Source organism: Gossypium hirsutum, chromosome D13 (genome assembly GCF_007990345.1).
Source record: "Gossypium hirsutum isolate 1008001.06 chromosome D13, Gossypium_hirsutum_v2.1, whole genome shotgun sequence".
NCBI classification, from domain to species: domain Eukaryota; kingdom Viridiplantae; phylum Streptophyta; class Magnoliopsida; order Malvales; family Malvaceae; genus Gossypium; species Gossypium hirsutum.
The window spans coordinates 37,995,206-38,001,205 of NC_053449.1; positions in this window are offsets into that span (position 1 = coordinate 37,995,206).

The following is a 6,000-nucleotide window of genomic DNA, read 5'->3' on the forward strand; positions in this document are numbered from 1 at the left end:
TTTCTTTTCATTCCCATGTTCATTCTTTTTATTTTCAACATAAGCAGCTAAACTTAAAAGAGGGTTGGTTGATGGAGATATGGGTAACCTGATTTTTGGACGAATGACTAAATCGTAATAAATTAGACTAAATTGAATTGATTTCAAAACTTAGAAAGTGACGCCCCTAAGGGAATATCTAGGCAAGTGAGACCGAAAAGTAATCTTGTTACACACTCATTCATTAATCTTAGATTAACTGGTGAGATTGAGAGATAAATAAGATTAATTCGTCTAAGTCGATAAAATTATGAACGAAAGATAAAGTGGAGCCACTTGGTAATTTAAATTATTTATGTACTTTGTTCGAGAACCAGTGAATCACATTGAAATCAACCAACCACCATTAGTCATTTATTTGGTTAATTACTTAATTTTATACTCTTTGCAATTTAGTCCCTAGATTAGCAAATTTAATTTTCTTGCAATATTTCCTTGTTATGATTTGTTTTACTATAAAATTGTATTAGTAGGCACTTAGATTATTTTGTGCATGTTATTTATTGCTTAATACCCATCTCCTTTGGGTTTGATCCTTGGAATATTCTGTTATTCCATTGTAGCGCTATAAATATTACAACTGACCTGTACGCTTACAGTAAAGTCGCAATCATAAAATTGTTTTATAAAATCATTTATTTTATTTGCACGTATAAATGCAGTCAAATTTTTTGACACCATTGTTGAAGGGACGGTGTAAGATTGAGCAATTTTTAGTGTACACGTTTAGTAGAGTTAAGTAGAAAAAGTAGGATTTATAGATACAACTTTGTTTTCTATTTGCTTTTATTTTGTCGCAAGTTTTAGTTAAATTTCTTCACTCTTTTGTGCTTGTAGGAGACGTTGTATGACTTGGACTGGTAACAGTGTCTTACCATTTGAGCTAGAACTGAAACATATTATCATACATATGAGGAGGGTACAACATCTTAGAGACGTCCACCTCCACAAAGAGAGCAACCCATCAAAGATTCGCAAGTAGAGATTCGACAACCACCACACCTATCCATAGAGCAACGAATTTTGCGTGACTAAGCGATGCCCAACTTGGATGTTGTTCGAGGTAGCATTAATCTTCTGGCAATTAACGTTAATAACTTAGAAATCAAACTGACAATGATCCAGATGATACAATCGAACCTTCAATTTTGAAGGTCAATGAATGAGGATCTGAACCAACATCTTAAGAGATTTCTAACCATTTGTGATACTTTTAAATATAATGGGGTATCTGATAATGCTATCCCTCTTTGATTATTCCTTTTCTCTCTTACTGATAATGCTTTTATGTGGTTAGATTCACAACTGATAGATTCTATCAATACTTGGGACGAGCTAGCGAGCAAATTTTTGCCGAAGTACTTTCCCCCGAGCAAGACAGTGAAGTTTCAAATAGATATTAAAAATTTTTGACAATTGGAAGAAGAGTCATTGTACGAAGCATGAGAGCGCTTTAAGCTAATGCTTCGTAAGTGTTCATATCATGGCTTACAAATTGCTTGCAACTTCAAGCTTTCTATAATGGTCTTAATAGAAACTTGTAGTCTAGTCTTGACAGAGCGTCTGCGGTAGCATTCATGTCAAAGACATACGCCGAGGTTTGTTAACTTATCAAGGACATAGCGATGAACTCTTACATGTGGTCGGCTGAACAGTTCACATATTGAGCCAAACAATCAGCAGTGAATGCTGTTGGTAGTGAGGACAAGTATCAACAAGTCCTCGAAAGGCTTAATTGATTGGAGATGAGTTCAGCCAAGGCGCAAGTCCAAAACCAGCCAAATCTAACCCATTTTAATGCAAGACACGATGATGTGGGCAACCATATGGAGGTTAACTATGTGGGGAATAGAGGATATAACCCTTACTCCAACACCTATAAACTGGGATGGCGTGACCATCCTAACCTTAGGTGGGGAGGGGACCTCCCAATCAAGGGAACCAAAACCTTAATCCTCTAAAACCCAATGCATCGTATCAACCTCCATTTCTTTTTAGGGCACCCCAAGATCAAGCCTATAGTAGTGACCCTCCATTGTCGATTAGGGTAAGTAAGGTAAAAGAAGTCTTACATGTAGTACAAGTTGATATGCACAAAATCCATGGTCAATTAGACCAATTTTTGCAGTTGTTATAAAAAAACCTTAACCTCTAGCATACCCAATAATACTGAACCTAATCTAAAGAGGGAAGGGAAGGAACACGCCATGGAGGTCCCCCTTAGATCAAGGGTTGTGGTTAAAGAACCTATCCGATCAAATTGTGGAGAGAAAGAAGTTCGTGAAAAGGATGATAACACTCACACTCCTAGTGTTGGAGATGGGGTGGGAGAGAAGGAAGGATTTGAGAGAGAGCCCACACAAGTTGAACTAGAATATAAAACCGTTCCACTACCACCGCCACCGCCAAGCCCAAAGCCTATGCCATTTCCTTCACGTCTAGAGGAGAAGAAAAAGAAAGAAAGTGAGGAGTTCTTACAATTCCTTAATATGTTTAAGGCCTTGCATTTGAACCTCTTGTTTTTAGAGCTCCTTAAAAAATTTCCAATTACGTCAAATTCTTTAGGGATGTTATTTATCGTAGGAAGAAAATAGGGAGAGGAAAGAAAATCACTCTTAAGGAGGAATGCAATGCAATAGTGTCTAGAAGATTTCCTCCCAAGCTCAAGGATCTTGGCACTTTCATCACCATAATAGAGCTAGGCGGAGTTACTTTTGGGAAAGCCTTGTATGACGTAGGGGCATTCCTAAGACAATCACCTTGTGGGACGTACTAAAAATAGTGGATATTGCGATATCCAACCTTGGGTATCATGATATCCATGTTGGTTCAGGCGATACCCGATTTCAGGTATCACAATCTGCGTGTGTTGGAGGCTTTTTCAGCCTTCAAACACCCCAAAACACCATATTATCTTTATTTTTCCCAAATTTTTAACCCTAAATCTCTAAAAACACTTTCCCCTTTCTATTTTCTCTCAATCTCACTTTCAATCTTCTCTATTTTTCCTTATAATTTTTCTTTTCTTTTTTTCTTTATTTTTGGTTAGTTTTCTTCTTTTGCAGGTGTTCTACTCTTTTAGCTTGGGAAACACGAAACTTTTTTGCCTCACACAACAAATCAATCGCAACTAACTAATAACTCTTGAAAAAAAAGGTTATATTTCATGCCTTTAGGATTAGTTAATTATTTGTACTTAGGTGAGTTTAATTGCATTTTAGGATATTGCATTGGTATTTTTAGAGCATTGCATTAAAGAGTTTGAAGTGTACTTAAGTGTTATTACATGTTGCTTTTAATTGCTTGTGGGAAGGACTTGCTTGGTGGTTGGTTGGCAGGTGCAGAATGTAGGAAAAGGAGTAAAGGATTGAAGGTTTGTCGTGGCAAATTTTTGATAATTTGCTGAGACAAATGCTATGACAATGCCTAGAAGATGCCTAGTCAGCACTCAATGCGTACTGTTATCTGCCTCAGCTGTACTTGTACCAAATAAATCCACCTGAAAAAGAGAAAAAAGGATTATGGGCTGATGGACCTACCCTAGAAGGTCAAACTTATTAAAGCCAAAGGGGGAACCGTAGAAAAGGAGACAATTTTTAATAGAAAGAGAGGATGAGCAGCTTTTGACAGAAAAGAAGGTGGAAGGACCAAGAAGGAAGGCGACTGAAAAAGGAAAAAACGATTGCATCATCTTTGGCTGCTACAAGACATTACACTGCTGGTCTTGAGAGCTAGATAGGCGAAAGTTATCATATCAGATTTTCTCCTTAGATTTTTATCGGGCTTCTTTTAGAACTTATGTGTTATTGATGATGTTGGTTGTTGAATTAAACTCGAACTTGATTTACCCATCTATGAGCTAAATCTCTTAGGCTCGAGATTACTTTGCTAAACCTTTTATTTTTTATTAATGTTTATAACTTGAGTTGGAATTATTCTGCTATTTTATTCAATGGTATTTCATGTTATATGCAGACTGTGTATTGACGAATGTGTAGCAGGTTATTAAAGATAACTTAATTTCGATAGGGTTAGGTTAACTAGATAGACATTGGATAATATGAGTGAATGATAAATTATTTATTTGAAGCAACCTTTAGGCATAAAGCCTTGCCTCATACGAAAGAAGGTAGAATATATTAGTGGTAACTGAACTCAAGTCTATAGACATATAATGCTTTAGGAGAGGTAACCCAAGGTTTTACCCTCGAAAGAAGTAGATTATTGTAGAAACCTATCGAGTAGTAGAATGGTCAAGAATTTGTTGTGGCATTAATAGTTAGAGAAGGTAGATGCATCAGTAATCCCAACCATCCTAATCAACGTTGTAGTTCCTTAATCTTTTTTTGTAGTGGCTTTGTCGTGACATTTTTGTTTCATTTATTTGTTTTGTTTTGCCCATTTTATACATCACCGCTCTCTCATTTTGCCACTACATTCTCATTGTTATTTTGCTTAACATTAATCAAAATTAACTCTAATAACTCAACCAAATTATACATATCTAATCCCTATGGAGACGATCTCACTTATCACTTTATTACTTGTTTCGACGTGTATACTTGAACAATCTGCACATCATATTCACATGCAACACTAACACGGTTCAAGTTTCCCTTTTCTCTCTTTTGTTTGCATTTGCTACTTTTTCCATTTTTATTATTTTTACTATCTTATTTTGGTTTTAGTGTTGATTGGTTGTGGGTTAGTTGATTAGTACAAACATGATAGTTAGCTTTGTTAAAAGGTTGATAAACATGCCCACTAGAAAAAAAACGAGCGAAAACCCATCCCGAACCACCCCCGAAACCAGAGTATATTCTGGACAAGTTGGAAAGGAAAGAGGCTGAAGCCTTTTTCTCAAACATTTAAGGAAAGACTTTTATCCTTAAAAGAGGCTTCGACCCTTCCGCCTTAGACTGCAAGGAAATTTGGGATTTGGTTCATTTTCATTGATGAATGAATCTTGCTTTGGTGCCAACTACACCTGCAGTAATCCCAGTAGTTTTGGAGTTTTACTCCAATTTAAAATTTTCTGAAAAGAACAAGGTGTATGTTCAACACAAGAAAGTCGATATCTCCCTTCAAGCAATTAGTGATTATTATGATGTGCCATATTATGTTAGTGACGATTTGTCCGCTTTGGGCCTCGGGAAGTTTACTAATGTTGATATGGATGACGTTTTAGCATTTTTAAAAAAGGGTAGAGGTGAATGGAAGCGTGAGGGGTATAATAATTACCCCTTATCTTTTAAACAAGCTATCATGTTTCCCGTCGCTAAGATGTGGATGCAATTTATATGTACTCATATCTCACCACTACTTAACAATAATACCATTAATGTGTTTCGAGCTATTTATTATACTACATTTTGTAGCAAAAGAGAGCTTCCTCATCTAATCACTGCCTTGTGTCGTCGAGCTAGAGTGGTGATGGAAACTACTGAACAATTTCATTATATGACTTTAAGAATTATTGGAGATACCCTTCTCCACGAATTCCAAGAATTGCATAGTCAGCAAATACAAGAATGGAACTAGCAACGTAAACACAAAATGGAAGTGACTTTAGTGGTGAGGAAGAAAAGCACCAAAAAAAGAATGATGATAAGCCTACACGATGGGAACGTAGGTTGAGAAGAGATGTGCGCTACAATATGAGACTACTAGAGGCCATGAAACCATTCATGGACACCTTTATCACAAGTCAGAGGGCACAGAGCTTACAATTTTAACATCCCAAAAATTGAATGTTAGTAGAATCAGGTTTGTGAATCGAGAAAGAGTGGTCATGCTTTAATTTTTTAGACTATCTATGTATTTCTAGGAAATAAATGAGGTATTGGTTTGTTTATGAAGTGTTAGTGAAACGTTTCTTGAAACCTAAGTTCAAATCCCTTCTCTCGCATCATTTTTATTATTTTGCAAATTTTGCCTTAAAACCCTAGTATGAGACATACA